The sequence below is a fragment of the Piliocolobus tephrosceles genome, chromosome 20, assembly GCF_002776525.5.
Source record: "Piliocolobus tephrosceles isolate RC106 chromosome 20, ASM277652v3, whole genome shotgun sequence".
Classification (NCBI taxonomy): domain Eukaryota; kingdom Metazoa; phylum Chordata; class Mammalia; order Primates; family Cercopithecidae; genus Piliocolobus; species Piliocolobus tephrosceles.
The window spans coordinates 11336966-11355161 of NC_045453.1; the positions used below are offsets into that span (position 1 = coordinate 11336966).

An 18196-nucleotide genomic window follows, 5' to 3' on the forward strand; every position below is an offset into this window, starting at 1 on the left:
TCTTATTGGTCAGGACTTTGTCTCACTGCCACCCTTAGCAGCAAGGGAGGTTGACAGCTGTGTGCTTTGCTTTTCAGCCCCTGTAGTATAGAAAGGCAAGGGAGTGGTTGAAATAGATCTTGAGTTAGCCTACTACATAATTTGTCACACTGTGTTTAATTGAAATGTATTGCTTGGATCCCCAATGTCCTGGACATAGCCTCGTTCCTGCCCTAGCACATTCTTACCCTCCTTTTCCCTCTTCCTTCCGGTAGCTATTTTCCTGGGGGGTGAGGTGTGGTCCTAGGAAACACTCTTCAGTTTTACCCTTTCTGTGGGGATACTAGTTCCTTTATCACTCATTCCTCCACAGTCTCTTCTAATTGAGGTGTGGAGTCAGAATCTTCTTTGCTCCTTTCTGCTTTTCAGACAACCGTGCCTTCACCTCTACTCAACACCCTGACCCTTCCCTCTCTGAATACCCAAGGTCAGCCTCAAGGCCAGGTCCTCCGTGAAGAATTCCACTATCCCTCCCTCCTCTTCTCTCTCAGTCCAAGTTTCCTCCTTTACACTCTCAAAGCACTTAAGCTGTACCTCTCCAATGGCATTAGTTTCTTCGTTGAAGTGAAAGCAAATTATTGAAAGGGGTACTGTTTACAAAATGTCTGGCGCATTGCAGGTGCTCCAAGTAGTATCTCTTCCTATTATTATTACTGTCTTATCTCTGTGAGATTCAGTTCTTTAATGAGAGGCTCTAAATCTTATGTTCGATTCACCTTTGCAACCCACATCAAGCCTGGAATAGAGTACTGCTCATAATTAATGCTGTGCCCGTGTAATAAGAGTGCGGCGAGTAAAGAACATCATGTCAGAGGAAGGGTGCTGTAATGGTGGAATGGGAGAAATTCCTAGAACCTGGGTGGGAGCCAGAAACTTGCAGAGAAGCCCCTTACTCCGTCCGTACCGAAAGCAGGGGAGAGGATGTCGTAAGATTCCTAAGGACGCAGGTGGAGCTCCTCCTCTGTGCTGCGACGAGGTAGGCGCATTCGTCACTTCACTCCTCCCTCGCCACTTGATCCGGAAAGGAAGGACGGAATGCTTCCCGCGCGGCGAGCTGGGATAGCTGCGCAGGCGCAGCTTCCGGCTCTGTGTCTCGGGAATTATTTGACGCCACCGGTTCAGCCCCGCAGAAAGCGCTGATTAGGCACATCGCGCACGCGCAGTGGCCCACTTGGCAGGGGAGTTATTTGACGCCACCGCCCCTGGCAGTCGGAAGTTGCCTGAGCAGAGCCCAGCCGGCTGGCCCGACTGGCCTTCGTCGTCCCTTGGCGCCCTGGGAGAGTCGCTGACGGGTGGACTGACGGACCGTCTGAGGACGGCCGGCCAGGGCGGTGAAAGCGCCGGCCCTATGGCACTGGTCGCGTGAGGCGGAAGGCCGAGTACGGCCGGCGGCGGCGCCCGCCCCGGCGATGCGGGCCCCGCCCGTCGCCTCAGGTAACCGGGCAGTCGGCCCCGCCGCGGCCGGACCGTCACCTTTCCTTCCCCTCTCTTCCCCTCCCGGCGGTCCAGGGACGGCTGAGGCTTGTTTCTCGGCTCTGGGTGCTCCAGGGCCCCGGCCTTTGGAAGCGCATCTGCAAATGTTTGGGAGACCCACGGGGGCGGGGAAAGCTTGGCCCTGGAGTGGGCGGTTGCTGTCGAGTCTGTAAACCCGGTCTAATCCTTGGGAGCTTCCCCGGCCGGGCGAAGCTCTCCTGGCAACCTGGGGGAGGGGGCGGGTCTGGAGCGGAGCGAGACAACTCCCGCAAAGAATTTGGTCCAGCAGAAAGGTTAGGCGAGTTGCTGCCGCCCAGTGGGGACGATGCTGCCCATTGCACAGTGACAGTGACACTCTGATGAGGAAGAGTTGATGATGAGAGTAAACAGCTAACCCCCATTAAGCGCTTATCTGCCAGGCATCGTGCCAGGCCATTACGTTCATCACGTCTAACTTCACAGGAACCCTATGAGGTAGGATTGTTGTCCCCATTTTACTGACGAGGCAGCTGAGTCCCTGGGTGGTTGGGTGACTTAATTACCCAAGGTCACATAGCTAGTAATTTGAACCGAAGCATCCAACTCCAGAGAACCAAGTGCTTAACAATTAGGGCAGTGGCTCTCCAACTTTGCTACACGGTAAAATCACCTGGGGACTCTTGTAAAGGTTTCTGATGCCCATGTGGCATCCCAGACCAAAACAGTCAGAATATCTGGAGGTGAAAGCCAGACTTCAGTATGGTTTTTAAAGATGCACAAGTGATTCCAGCGTGCAGCAAAGTTTGGGAACCGCATGTAATTTGATAATTCTGCATCTCAAAAAGCATCTCTGTTTCTCCAGCTTAAGTGTGCAGGAGACTTGTGTGGGAGCTTGTTAAACATGCAAGTTCCACCCGCAGAGATCTTTAGGTTCACTGACCACTACACCTTGTGAAAGACTGTTAGGGGTGGGACGTAACTTTCTCTGCAGGAATTCTGAGTCATCTGGAACATTTAAAATGTATGCATCTTATGCAAACTACTCTTTGGAATTTTACTAAATATACAATACTTATAGGTGTAGCGTCTCTAACCTCTGGGTCGTTTTTACATATGCTATTCGTCTGCCTAGATGGTCCTCTGAACTTTCTGGCCACCCCACCCAAACGCACACACTTCTGCTCTCTCCTATATACATATACACACCCTTTTCTTTTTTAGACAGAGTCTTTCTGTGTTGCCCAGGCTGGAATGTAGTGGCATGATCTTGGCTCACTGCAGCCTCCGCCTCCTGAGCTCAAGCAATCCTCCCACCTCAGCCTCCCAAGTAGCTGGAACTACCACGCCAGGCTAATTTTTGAATTTTTTTTGTAGAGATGGGGTTTCTCCATGTTGCCCAGGCTGGTCTCAAACTCCTGGACTGAAGCAGTCCACCCACTACGGCCTGCCATGGTGGTGGAATTACGGATGTGAGCCACCGTGCCAGGCCTATATACCATGCCAGGCCTACATACCCTTTTCTTCCTGTCTCTGGCTACATTAGCTTTAAGCATTCCCTTCAAGATACCTCTGTCCCTGACCCCCACCCACCTTGAGTCCTTCCAATTTGCTCTTTAGGAACATCATAGTGAAACTTACCAGTTATTTTTCTGAGTTGTAGTTCTATCCCTACTTCTATATTATGAGAAGCTTTAGGATAGGGACCATGTTTTCTTCATCTCTGTATTCCTTCCAGTGCTTTGACATACAGACTCACAAAGCTTTTACTCAGTGGAATGTTTGGGTCCTTTATGTCATAGATAGATCATGTTGCAAACAGATTGTTCTCTATTTCCATTTTTGTAAAAGATGTTTGATAGTTCCTAGCTTATAGAGTTTTGTTCTTTTTACTTAGGAATGAATATTCAGTAATTTGTCCAGCAGTTGAACACACACATTGAGTTCTTACCAATTGCAAGGCACTCTGTAACTAACCATGTGCAATCAACATTGCTTGATTTTTAATGTCTGATTCTATGACAATCAGATGCAATCAAGTCTGTAGGGAAAGTCTTTTTATTACTATTAGACCTTTGCATGTGTTCCCTACTTCATTGTCCAAAAAAGTGTTTAATTGTCATCCACTAAATGCCACTGCCTTGTTGGTATTTGGTAAATACAAGTAGATGGGATTGCCATTGGTATTGGTTGGTCCTGTTCACCAGGAGAGATGATGTAAGTACTTAATGAAGAGTAAAATAATGATGTCACAGGAATTGACAAATTTAGCACATATTTATTGCAGAATGCCTGAACTGCCATTGCCCCATTTGCTATATTTACAAGTTTTTTTTTTTTTTTTTTTTGAGACGGAGTCTCGCTCTGTCGCCCAGGCTGGAGTGCAGTGGCTGGATCTCAGCTCACTGCAAGCTCCACCTCCCGGGTTTAGGCCATTCTCCTGCGTCAGCCTCCCAAGTAGCTGGGACTACAGGTACCCGCCACCTCACCCGGCTAGTTTTTTGTATTTTTTAGTAGAGACGGGGTTTCACCGTGTTAGCCAGGATGGTCTTGATCTCCTGACCTCGTGATCCGCCGGTCTCGGCCTCCGAAAGTCCTGAGATTACAGGCTTGAGCCACCGCACCCGGCCTATATTTACAAGTTTTAAAGGAAGGCAGGCTGGTAATTCAGATTGGATTTGTTCTTGGTTGGTCTTAAAACCATGTAAGGGTTTGCAAAAGTTAGTGAATATGTGTGTGAAGGTCATTATGAAGAGGTTTTTGGACAATAAAGGTTTTTTTTTTTTATAGCAGTTAAGCATGACAAAGTATGTAGACTGAATTAAAAACACATTTCGTAAAATATTCTTTTTTCTTTTTTTTTTTTTTTTTTTTTTGAGATGTAGTCTCGCTCTGTCCCCCAGGCTGGAGTGCAGTGGCACAATCTCGGCTCGCTACAACCTCTGCCTCCTGGGTTCAAACGATTCTCCTGCCTCAGCCTCCTGAGTAGCTGGGACTATAGGGGCCCACCACCACACCCGGCTAATTTTTTTGTATTTTTAGTTGAGAGAGGTTTTTGCCATGTTGGCCAGGTTCGTGTGGAACTCCTGACCTTAAGTGATCCGCCTGCCTAGGCCTCCCAAAATGCTGGGATTACAGGCATGAGCCACTGTCTCTGGCCCATAAACTATTCTTTATAAGGATTGTTATAGAGAAATTTTCTTGGTTCTGTTTTGTTTCTATTATTTGCTCAGTTTTTAGGCTTAGCACTAATAGAAACTGATGGGACAATTTATGTTAAATTCAGATACTCAAGAAACTTGTCCTTGTGTCTCTGATCAGATATGGACACAGTATCCAGTTCTTGCTTTAGCACATGGAAGAAACTCAATCTTTAAGGCTGAAGGTTTAAGTCTGTAGTTGTGCCCCAAAGTAAAGGTAAAAAATTCCACATGCTTAGAGAACAAAAGTGACTCTAATCATGATAGTTTGGGACCTAGAAATGGATTCTGTTTAATACAAGGTACTCATCAGTGTTAGCAGGTGTGTTTCCTAACATGTGCGAAGACTTTTTGGGCAGAATACTTGATTTTCTTTGGTGCGAGATGATTTAAGTTTTAAAATTAAGGCACATGGAGTTTCATTTTATTATAGGTGGGGAAAGTAACTTGGCTAAGGCTACATGGTTAGCTTCTAGCACCTCCAGGGCTAGAAAGCAGGCCTCCTTCCTCTGGACGGTGTTCCCTTTCACCCCAGACCCCTGCCTCATGAGAAAGGTTGTCTTGTGTATTGTTGTGTTGTGTTTGCATGTCTCTGTGTGTGCATGGGATAGGGAAGGGGAGAGAGTGATCTACTGTGTTTGAGAAACTCAGATATCTAGAGGCCCCTTGACTTATGATGGGATTACTTCCCAATAAACCTATCAAAGTTGAGAAGGTCGTAAGCCAAAAATGCATTTAATATACCTACTGAACAGAATAGCTTAGCCTCATCTACCTTAAACATGCTCAGAACATTTACATTAGCCTACAGTTGGGCAAAATTATCTAGCACAAAGCCTATTTTATAATCAAGTGTTGAACATTTCATGTAATTGATTGAATACTGTACTGAAAGTGAAAAACAGAATGGTTATGTGGATAATTCAAAGTACAGTTTTTACTGAATGCATATTGCTTTCACACCCTGGTCAGTTGAAAATCGTAAGTTGAGGATTGTCTGTATAGTGAGTACTTAGTGTGTGAAATGCACTTAGCTATATAAACTGGGAATACAAAGATAAATAAGACATGGCCCCTGTCCTCTAGGAGTCTAATCAAAGTTATAATAAAAATAATAGTGTAGTATCTGAAGCAGCTCTGTCAAATAGAATTTTCTGCAATCATGGAACTAAATCTTACCTGCTCTAATATGGTAACCACTGGCCACATGTGACTCGTAAGCACTTAAAAAACTAAGGAAGTGGTGTTTGATTCAAATAGTTTAAACTTAAAACTATTAAAATTCACGTTTTTAAAATTTGAATAGTTACATGAGATAGCTGCTGTATTGGACAGAGAAGATCTGAGGCATAAACAATGAGAACTGTGGTGGTGCTGGTAGGGGGCAGACAGGGTATTCAAATATTCTTTGGGTAGATTACCAAAAACTACCATTTTCCATGTTTTAGGAGAGATGCAGGCAGAACCTGTCTTTCTTTCCTGTAATTCAGGTGTTTAATAGGATCTCTAATAGCATCTGGTACATAGGTGAATACATTCCTTTTTTGCCAGCTTTATTGATGTTTGCCTTATGGGGTCAATCGGACTACAACAGAAATATGAAGTATAGTCCCTTTGCCTTTATTAGTCATGAGGTTAATATGGATGAATTTGGTGCACCTTAAAATCCAGCACAGTTTATTTATTTGCTGAGTGTTTTAGCACCCTGTATCCTCTTTTTCTCAAAAGAAATAGGCATATCTTATAATGTGTACCTTCCATTGGTACATTTCAAAGTATGTCAACTTAGGTTGCTTTATTTGATCCTTCTCCCAGGTCACTCTAGATAGGCACTGCAGGTATTCTCCCTGTTTTACAGATGAGGAAACTATGACAAAGAAATGCCAGGTGGCCAGGTGCGGTGGCTGACCTGTAATCCCAACACTTTGGGAGGCCGAGGTGGGAGGATTGCTTGAGCTCAGGAGTTTGAGACCAGCCTGGGCAGCATAATGAGACTTTGTCTCTATAAAAATTTTTAAAAAATTAGTGGAGCGTGGTGACATAATCCTGTGGTCTCAGTTACTTGGGAGGCTGAGTGGGAGGATTACTTAAGCCTGGGAGGCAGAGGCTGCTATGAGCTGAGATCGTGCCACTGCACTCCAGCCTGGGCAACAGAGTGAGACCTTGTCTCAAAAAGAGAAATGCCAGTTGACTTGTCCAAGGTCATATGGTAAGGTATGGAGTCAGAGCAAAGGGAAGCAGCACTGGACTTTGAGGCAAGAGGTGGAATTTCTTGTCCCAGATCTGCTGTTGCTTGATGTGATCCTGAGCAAGTCATAGCTTTGCTTTGTTTCCTTACCTAGTGGTTAGTGACATCTGTCTTACCTAACCTTCTAGGATTGTTATTGGAATAAAATGAAGTAATATGTGAAAGCTCTTTGAAAATGATCAATTATGCAAAGGTACATTGTGCTCAAGCAGGATCTAAAGTAGTTTTTCTTTTTTTTTTTGAGATGGAGTCTCCCTAAGTCACCCAGGCTAGAGTGCAATGGCGTGATCTCAGCTCACTGCAACCTTCGCCTCCCGGGTTCAAGCAATTCTCCCGCCTTAGCCTCCTGAGTAGCTGGGATTACAGGCAGCCGCCACTGCACCCAGCTAATTTTTGTATTATTATTATTATTATTTTATTTTATTTTTTGAGACAGAGTTTCACTCTTGTTGCCCAGGCTGAAGTGCAATGATGCCACCTCGGCTCACCACAACCTCTGCCTCCCGGATTCAAGTGATTCTCCTCCCTCAGGCTCCTGAGTAGCTGGGATTACAGACACATGCCACCATGCCCGGCTAATTTTGTATTTTTAGTACAGACGGGGTTTCTCCATGTTGGTCAGGCTGGTCTTGAACTCCTGACCTCAGGTGATCCGCCCGCCTCGGCCTCCAAAAGTCCTGGGTTACAGGCATGAGCCACCGCACCCGGCCAATTTTTGTATTTTTAGTAGAGATGAGGCTTCGCATGTTGGCCAGGTTGGTCTCAAACTCCTAACCTCAAGTGATCCACCTGCCTCGGCCTTCCAAAGTGCTGGGGTTACAGGCGTGAGCCACCACGTCCAGCCTCGAGTAGTTTGTTTTGTGTATTATGCTGCTGTCATAACTCATCAGTTACCATATTGAATACTACTGTACCATGGTGTCATCTTTGATTTCTCTTGTCTTCCCCACTATGAAACTTTCTTTTGGGCAGCCATTGTGTCTTGTTTATAGTTGCATCCCTAAATCCTAGGACAAATTTGACATGTAGCTGGTGTTTAATGTTTGTTTTAATGAAATAACTGATGTCTGGATGTACTTTACAAAGTTTTAAAGAATTGTTCTTTGTAATGAGACTTGAAGCTCCTTGAGAACAGGGATCTTGTTTATTTTCTGTGCTGGTTGCATAGAAGGCATGTAATAAATATTGGTTGAATCAATTGATGTAATTAATGTCAGGCTGTGGTCTTAGAGTGTCCACCATTGTATTGATTATTTTGGTTATTTGTCATTTAGAACAAACTTGCATGTTATTTTGCGGTGGTGCTTACAAGCCATAAATTGTTACCCAGCACACAGAACCTCCAGAGAGAATACCTAGAATATGAATACATATAGAGTTGGGAAGGAAATTAAGGGATCTGCAGGCGAGCACTGTTGACTTCTTCCCCTTCTTCTCATCATATTTACTTCTGGAGCATTGAAGGTAGAGATTTCTCTGCTAGCAGCTCAGGTTGATAGCAGACAGCCAACTGGGGAGGAGACTCAGGATCCCTAATATAGCAGTTAAAGTCTTTAATTATCTAACTTCAGTTATATTATCATATCTCACTACAGTGCCTGACACTTCCCCGTTATCCCCCTGACCGCCCTCAACCTTCGCCTATATGGTAGCCACATTGGAGTTTGCCCTTCTGCTATCCCTTCAGTGTATCTTGGACACTTCCATCAGATTGCTTCAATGGAAATTTAGTTTCTGATGTGTCATGCTTGTGATAAGGTTAAACTTTCTTCTTTTTTTTTTTTTCTTTTGAAACAGGGTCTTGCTCTGTTGCTCAGGCTGGAGTGCAGTGGTGCGATCTCAGCTCTCTGCAACCTCTACCTCCTGGGTTCAGACAATTCTCATGCCTCAGGCTCCTGAGTAGCTGGGATTACAGGCGTGTGCCACCATGCCCGGCTAAGATAAGGTTAAACTTTTGCTCATTTTCTGCTTCCAGTTTTACTGAATTAATTACGAATATTCAATCCTAGCATTCAGAGTCCTTCAAAATTGGTCACTGCTTACCTTTGAAACCTTACCACCTTCTACATATAGCTGTCTTTCCTTTCACTCTGGGTTTTCAGTTTCTGGTGCCTTTTTTTTTTTTTTTTTTTGAAGCAAGTGTCCTTTCTTTTACGTATTTTCTCTTTTCTTTTCTTTTTTTTTTGAGATGGAGTCTGGCTTTGTCACCCAGGCTGTAGTGCAGTGGTGCAGTCTCGGCTCACTGTAACCCCCACCTCTTGGATCCAAGTGATTCTCCTGCCTCAGCCTCCTGAGTAGCTGGGATTACAGGTGCACACCACCACACCGTGCTAGTTTTTGTATTTTTAGTAGAGATAGGGTTTCACCATGTTGGTCAGCTTCGTCTTGGTCTCCTGACCCGCCTCGGCCTCCCAAAGTGTTGGGATTACAGGCGTGAGCCAATGTGCCTGGCTCTTTTATGTATTTTATTTTCTCTTTTATCTGCCCCCTCTCCTTTTTTTTTTTGAGACGGAGTCTTGCTCTATCGCCCAGGCTGGAGTGCAGTGGCGCAATCTCGGCTCACTGCAAGCTCTGCTTCCCAGGTTCACACCATCCTCCTGCCTCAGCCTCCCTAATAGATGGGACTACAGGCGCGTGCCACCACGTCCGGCTAATTTTTTGTTTGTTTGTTTTTAGTAGAGACTGGGTTTCACCGTGTTAGCCATGATGGTCTCAATCTCCTGACCTCGTGATCCACCCTCCTTGGCTTCCCGAAGTGCTGGGATTACAGGAGTGAGCCACTGAGCCCAGCATTATCTACCCCTTTTTACCCTCAGTCTTATCACCTCAATTTTCTTACCTCTGTCAAAATTATACCATATGCTCTGAATCTGTAGTCTTCCCTGATCTTACCCTGTTGTTTTCCAGCTCAGCCTATCTTTCAATCAAAAGTAGTCTTTTTCCTTTGAACTTCCATGGTATCTTGCCTATAGTTTTTCAAAATATCACGTTCAGGCCGGGCGCGGTGGCTCAAGCCTGTAATCCCAGCACTTTCGGAGGCTGAGGCGGGCGGATCACGAGGTCAGGAGATCGAGACCATCCTGGCTAACACGATGAAACCCCGTCTCTACTTAAAAAATACAAAAAACTAGCCGGGCGAGGTGGCGGGCGCCTGTAGTCCCAGCTACTCAGGAGGCTGAGGCAGGAGAATGGCATGAACCCGGGAGGCAGAGTTTGCAGTGAGCTGAGATCCGGCCACTGCACTCCAGCCTGGGCGACAGAGCGAGACTCCGTCTCAAAAAAAAAAAAAAAAAAAAATATCACGTTCAACATTTTAATGTTCTAACTTATGTTGTAGTTATTTATGGTATGTATTAGTCTGTTTTCACACTGCTGGTAAAGACATACCCGAGACTGAACAATTTACAAAGGAAAAGAGGTTTAATGGAGAAATCCTAGTTCCATGTGGCTGGGGAAGCCTCACAATCATGGTGGAAGGCAAGGAAGAGCGAGTTACATCTTATGTGGATAACAGCAGGCAAAGAGAGAACTTGTGCAGGTAAACTCTGGTTTTTAAAAAGCCATCAGATCTCGTGAGATTCATTCACTGTCATGAGAACAGCACAGTAAAGACCTGCCCCCATAATTCAGTCACCTCCCACGGGGTTCCTCCCATGACAGATGGAAATTGTGGGAGTTACAATTCAAGATGAGATTTGAGTGGGGACACAGCTAAACCATATCAATGTATAAATGTTAATCTCCTTACTTACACCATAAACTCATTGAAAATAGGAACCAAGTCCTATTAATCTTTCTTCTTCATGGTTTTAACACTGCATTGGACAAAATAGATGGTTAATAGCTGTTTATTGAATAAGTCTACTTGGTGGTCCCTGCCAGTGTCTCTGAATGTTCACATGTATAGTCAGGATGCTGACATATACTTACCAATTCTATGACATGAAGATGTAATAAAAACATATTACATTAAGTTATACCAACATTTCTACCACTAAGTTAAAACTACAGTTGACTTTTGAACATCATAGGGGTTAGGAGCACTGACTCTGTGCAGTCAAAAATTTTCGTGTAACTTTTGACTCTCCCAAAACTACTAATCGTCTTCTGTTGACCAGGAGTCTGGCCAATAACATAAACCGTCAAATAATACATATTTTGTATATATATGCCATATTCTTAAAGTAAGAGAAAATAAAATGTTATTAAGAATTATAAGGAAGAGAAAATATATTTACTATTCATTACGTGGTAGTGGATCATAAAGGTCTTCATCTTCTTCATCTGCATGTTGAATAGGCTGAGGAGGAAGCAGAGGAATTAGTTTTGCTGTCTTAGGGATGACAGAAATGGAAGAAAATCCATATGTAAGTGGACCTGAGCAGTTGAAACCCATGTTGTTCAAAGGTCAACTGTACTTGCATTTCTCTACCATCCTTCTAATCTTTAGTCACAGCTGTATGTTTACTTTTATTATTATTTTTTGAGGTGGAATCTTGCTCTGTCAGCTAGGCTGGAGTGCAGTGGCGCCATTTTGGCTCACTGCAACCTCAGCCTCCCAGGTTCAAGACATTCTACTGCCTCAGCCTCCCAAGTAGCTGGGATTACAGGCACGCACCACCACGCCTAGCTAATTTTTGTATTTTTAGTAGAGACAGGGTTTCACCATGTTGGTCAGGCCGGTCTCGAACTCCTGACCTCAGGTGATCCATCCACCTTGGCCTCCCAAAGTCCTGGGATTATAGGCGTGAGCCACCACATCTGGCCTTTGTGTTTATCTAGTTGTAATTACTATATATATGTTTTTCTTCATCTATTTAATATTTATTGATTGTTTACATGGACAAGGGCATGTTTCAAACAGATTACATATGTGATTCTTTAATCACCACCACAGCAAAATGTGTAGGCTCCTAATCTATTTGCCTTTTTTTTTTTTTTTTTTTTTTTTTGAGACAGAGTCTCGCTCTATAGCCCAGGCTGGAGTGAAGTGGCACAGTCATGTCTCACTGCAGCCCCAACACCAGTACCCAAGTGATCCTTCTACCTCAGCCTTCAAGGTAGCTGGGACAACAGATGTGTACACAACAGATGTGTACCACCATGCCTGGCTAACTTTTTTGTGTTTTTTGTGGAGATGGGTTTTCTCCATGTTGCCTAGGCTGGTCTCAAACTCTTAGACTCAAGCAATCTGCCCACCTCCGCCTCCCATGGTCCTGGAATTATAGACGTGAGCCACCATACCTAATTCTACTATTATCCCCATTTTATAGACGAGGATGTTCCAACACAGAAGTAGAGTAACTTTTGCAACATTACCCAGCTTGCAGGTAGAGCTGGGATTTGAATCTATGAAGCTTAGTTCCAGAGCACTTGCTCTTAACCACTCTCATGTATGTTTTTATGCTTCTATGTAATCTCAGTGTTTAATGGCTACATAATAGTATATAGAATTAATATGCCCTAATTATGAAATTTTCCCATTATTGATGGAAGTTAAATTACACCCTCTTCCCCATCTTATATATAATACTACAGTGAATATCTTGTACGTTTTTTAGAATTGAGCTGTTTTGTAAGGATAAACTTAAGTCAGATTACCGGGTCAAGGCATTCTGTGTCTTCTGCTTTGTACTGGCAAAACATTCATGCTATCCTTGGGAGAATGTTTAGGAGAATGACATATCAGCCTGAGCTGCCTTACAAGCGTGCCAGCTTATTAACAGGATGGAGTTACAAACAGCCCCATGGCAAGTGGACAAAGACATGGCAAGTGTGATTAAGACTCATGAGGGTTCTGCCATGGTGTTATCCTGAGAGGTTGATGGAGATATGAACATCTTGCCTAGGAGGGCCTAGGTGGTGCGGCAGTTCTGGCTCCTGAAAGTAATGTTCTCCAAGATCTCTGAGGTTTGTTGCTTTGGATAGCCTGAGCCGCAACAGCAGGAGGAGGTTCTTTTTTTTTTTTTTTTTTTTTTTTTGAGGCGGAGTCTCACTCTGTCATCCAGGCTGGAGTGCAGTGGCGCGATCTCGGCTCACTGCAAGCTCTGCCTCCTGGGTTCACGCCATTCTCCTGCCTCAGCCTCCTCAGCCTCCCAAGTAGCTGGGACTACAAGCGCCCGCCACCTCGCCCGGCTAGTTTTTTGTATTTTTTAGTAGAGACGGGGTTTCACTGTGTTAGCCAGGATGGTCTCGATCCGCCCGCCTCGGCCTCCCAAAGTGCAGGGATTACAGGCGTGAGCCACCGCGCCCAGCCAGGAGGAGGTTCTTATTTGTGTGCGTTTAAGGTAGGCTGGGTGGGCACAGCGGCTCATACCTGTAATCCCAGCACTTTAGGAGGCCAAGGCGGGTGGATCACAAGGTTAGGAATTTGAGACCAGCCTGGCCAATATGGTGAAACCCCGTCTCTACTAAAAATATTGAAATTAGCCAGATGTGGTGGTAGGTGCCTGTAGTCCCAGCTACTTGGGAGTCTGAGGCAGGAGAATTGCTTGAATCCAGGAGGCGGAGGTTGCAGTGTGCCAAGATGGCGCTACTGCACTCCAGCGTGGGTTACAGAGCAAGACTCCATCTAAAAAAGAAAAGGTAAAAAAAAGAGTAGTCTGGCCACTGACAATACTGGGCCTAATGGAACTCCCTCGACCAAATCTATCACTGCACTTTGCCTTCATCCTTTTTTTCACTAATAGCAACCACCATGAAATAAAGTGAAGTTGTAGGACCTCCGTAGTTGGGTTATAAGCCCAGCCCCTGCAGCAAAAGTGGGTTGGGGTGACTTCTGGGGTACCAACAGCTTATACACAGAGTATACACTTCACTATCCTCTTTCCACAAGGATTTTGCTAATTCAGTTACCAAAACTAGTGTACGCCTTTGTCTGTGATCAGAGGCATAAATTGGACCATAGATAAGTTCTTTTTTAGCCCACTTTTTTTTTTTTAAATTTATCTTTTATCTTGAGTTTAGTTGATAACATTTAAAGAGTAGGAGACTTTGGCCGGGCGTGGTGGCTCACGCCTGTAATCCCTGGCTAACACAGTGACCATCCTGGCTAACACAGTGAAACCCCATCTCTACCGAAAATACAAAAAATTAGCCGGGTGTGGTGGTGGGCGCCTGTAGTCCCAGCTACTAAGGAGGCTGAGGCAGGAGAATGGTGTGAACCTGGGAGGCAGAGCTTGCAGTGAGCCAAGATCATGCCACGGCACTCCAGCCTGGGCGACAGAGCGAGACTCCGTCTCAAAAAATAAAAAAATAAAAAAGAGTAGGAGACTTTGTAGAAATGTCCAGATTTTCTGTGTCTCTTTAAAAATTGGATTATCTGGCAAGTCTGGCTCTGCATTCCTTCCAGGTGACAGCTAGAACTGAGTAATAGCTGTAAACAGAGCTTGTATATTCTCCTTTGCCATAGCACTCACTCTACCCACTTCACTACTTAATATGTTACTTTCCTACATTGGTCGTTTTCAATCTTTTCAGATTTTATGTGGTAATTAACTACCTTTGTATCCTGAAATTAACAGATAATATATAACCTACTAGCCAAGCATGGTGGCTACACCTGTAATCTCAGGATTTTGAGAGGCCAAGATAGCCTGATTGCTTGAGTCCAGGAGTTTGAGACTAGCCTGGGCAACATGGTGAAACTCCCCAAAATACGAAAAATTAGCTGGGCATGAGGAGGGAGGATCACTTGAGCCTGGAATGTTGAGGCTGCAGTGAGCCATGATTGTGCCAGTGGATTCCAGCCTGGGTGACAGGGTGAAACCCTGTCTCAAAAAAAAATTTTTTTTTATATATATATAAAGTTTACCAACACACAGATTTTTATAAAAAATCAATGAAACTTTCTAACTCTAATAAAGGAAAAACATAAATTACTGTCATAATTAGGATTTCAATAAAAATATATACAACTATGTCTAGAGGGTACAATGAAGTAGGCAGGTGCTTGTGTCTACTTATAAGTTGAGAAGTAAGACAGTAATATGACACTTTTTCTTTATGTTTGACATCTTGAAATAAGGGCTAAATAAGTATATATGTAGTCCCTGCTGTTGTGTTTTTGACACAAATGTGGATATTAGCAGTTCAAATACTACAAGTGGCTTGGCCATTGGTGATATGATTTTTCTTTTCTTTTCCTTTTTTTTTTTTTTTTTTGAGACTGAGTTTCGCTCTTGTTGCCCAGGCTGGAGTGCAATGGCGTGATCTCGGCTCACAGCAACCTCCGCCTCCCGCGTTCAAGCGATCCTCCTGCCTCAGTCTCCTGAGTAGCTGGGATTACAGGCATGCACCACCACGCCTGGCTAATTTTGTATTTTTAGTAGAGACGAGGTTTTTCCATGTTGGTCAAGCTAGTCTTGAACTCCCAACCTCAGGTGATCTGCCCGCCTTGGCCTCCCAAAGTGCTGGGATTACAGGCGTGAGCCACTGCACCCGGCCTGGTGATGTGATTTTTCTAGGGTTGTGAACAGTTCTTGGTTCTAAAGATAATGAAGCTTAGTCTTCCTTAATTTACGTGATTAATTGCATTATTGGAAAATTCAGTCTATTAAAATAGCATAATATATTTTGTATTTATATGTAAATGAAGTTAATTTTTAGTCTTAGACAATGATTTTCTAGCAGATGTTCAAAAGTCATGTGAGATGTAGCCTAATTGTTCATTGTGCAGGACTGTGTCATGCAGTACAGGATGTCTAGATTTCCTGACTCTGCCTGTAATACCAGGAGCCTGCCCCAATCATTGTGCCAACCAAAAGTACACTTAATATTTCCACAGTGCCTCTAGGTAACAGGTTTTTCTATTAAAAATCATTGCCCTAAGCTCTCAGTTGGGTCCTTACCTCTTCATCAGAGTTGAGTTTTTTGTTTTTTCTTTTTTTGAGATGGAGTCTGTCTCTCTTGTCATGAAGGCTGGAGTGCAGCACGCGACCTCAGCTTACTGCAACCTCTGCCTCCCAGGTTTAAGCCTCTCCTGCCTCAGCGTCCTGAGTAGCTGGGAATTACAGGCACCCACCACCATGCCTGGCTAATTTTTGTACTTTTAGTAGAGATGGGTTTTGCCATGTTGGCCAGGCTGGTCTTAAACTCCTGACCCCAGGTGATCTGCCCGCCTCGGTCTCCCAAAGTGCTGGGATTACAGGTGTGAGCCAGAGTTGAGTTTTATCACTTGTTTTGTTAGTTTAATAGGTACAAAATAATACTTTAGTTGCCTTTGTGTTTCTTCCATGTTTGTTTCTAATGTTTATGTTCTCTTGTTTTACTTAATATATCTGTAATTATAATGCATTTTTTGGTCTTAATGTTTTTTGTCTGTCTGCATTTTGTTAAAGTTTAGCATCTTTTTTCTGTTACATATATTTTGATGTTTTAGTTCAGCTTTTTCATTGTATCCTTTCTATATCTTTGTTTTTTTTTTTTTTTTTTTTGAGATGGAGTTTTGTTTTTGTGGCCCAGGCTGGAGTGCTATGGCGCCATCTCTGCTCACTGCAACCTACACCTCCCGGTTCCATGTGATTCTCCTGCCTCAGCCTCCCAAGTAGCTGGGGTTACAGGTGTGTGACACCACGCCCAGCTAATTTTTGTATTTTTAGTAGAGATGGGGGTTCACCATGATGTTGTCCAGGCTGGTCTCAAACTCCTGACCTTAGGTGATCCGCCCACCTGAGCCTCCCAGACTGCTGGGATTACAGGTGTGAGCCACCACGCCTGGCCTATATCTTTCTATTTTACATGTTTCTTGAAAGCATTTTTTGTTTTCATTTAATCATTTAAACATTAATACATTTAGAGAATGAAAATTTCTTAATTTAAAAACTTAAAAAAGTTTATCAGAAGGATTTAAGAGCTATTAAACCTATTTCAATTGGTCTTTCATAATGTATACTCCTCTCTTCAGAATTGGGAGGGTAGTGGCCATTTCTTAAAAATGCAGATTCTCAGGCCCCAGCTCAGACCTGCAGAATTGAGCTTTCTCTGAATGGGACCTAGGAGTCTGCATTTTCAGCTAGACCCTTTCCTCCTCCGATGATTCTTAAGTGTACAGTAGAGTTTGAGAGCTAGTTTGTCCTTTTTTTTTTTCCTTCTTAAAACCTGTTTTCTTCCAATAATGTGCTGTGATGGACCCTGAATATTAAATATTTATTTAATATTTGAAAACCATCCAACTTTTATCTTTACTAGTAATTAGCTTCAAACGGATGAATATTTTTCAATTTTTATTTGAATATAACATACAAAATTTGGAAAAACACTTTAGTGGAATAGAGGAAATACCTTCTGATATCTTCCTTTTTCCCATTGGTATACCTTGACACTTTCAAACACATGTTCAGTGTCCACTGTGTGCCAGGCACTCAGAGGTTCAGGAGGCGAGGTCCCCAGTCAAAAAAGGCTGACACTTTTGTGGTGAATGTATCTCTACACCACTAACAAATGAGCTAATGGGCAACTTTATATGAACATCCGGTAATAGGCACTCAGCTGAGAGGAGTTGGTCTAAGGAGTCAAGAAAGGTTTTACCAAAGAGAGGACATTTGAGTTGAGCTTTGAAGGCCGAGTACTTCATAAGGTGGATCAAGGCAGGGAATGGCAGTTCAGTCAGTGGGAGCAGCATAACCAGTGACCTAGGTTAAGAAAGAGTTTGCTGGGCTTGTGCAATCAGTAGTTCTTTGTGGCCATTGTTTGGGATATTTGTGGGAAAGTGGCAGTAGAAGACGAAGCTGGCCAGGTGGTATGTGCAGTTCCCATTAGAATTCTAGCAAGGCTTTATTGTTGATTTTTTGATTTGGAAATGTCTAGAAAAGACAGTAAAGTTTTGGAAAAAACATTCTATAAAACCACTGAACTTAAATCATTATGGGTTGGCATGGGAATAGACAAATAGTTGAATAGAACAGAAGTCTCATAGATTCTAGAATAAATGAAAATTTAGTATATGACAGAATTAGTATTTCAGTTTAGTGCATAAAGGATGTATTTTTAAGAGGTGATGCTGACACAACTGACCGTGCATTTAGAAGAAAGTAAAATCGGACCTTTCGTATACCACTTACAGAAGTAAATTCCAGACGAATATACAAGTTAAGTGTGAAAAATTATGCAGTTATCTTGCAGGAAAATCTAGAAGACTACAAATTCACATTAGGGTTATGTTTTCAAATTTTTGGACTAAGACCTATAAGAAATGTATTTTCTGCTGGGCATGGTGGCTCATGCCTGTAATCCCAACACTTTGGGAGGCTGAGGCGGGCGG

General features: G+C 43.5%; 1 protein-coding gene across 5 annotated transcripts in view; it reads left to right on the forward strand.

The window, feature by feature from the left end:
- Positions 1–1209: 1209 nt before the first annotated feature.
- Positions 1210–18196, forward strand: part of RALGAPB (Ral GTPase activating protein non-catalytic subunit beta) — a 110134-nt gene continuing 93147 nt past the window's right edge. For 3 of the 5 annotated variants that reach the window (XR_002734850.2, XM_023227838.2, XM_023227841.2), the window contains exon 1: positions 1210–1473. The gene's annotated coding sequence lies outside the window, so the exon portion shown is untranslated. The remainder of the gene's footprint in view (positions 1474–18196) is intronic. The other 2 variants (XM_023227839.2, XM_023227840.2) reach the window with 2 other exon arrangements.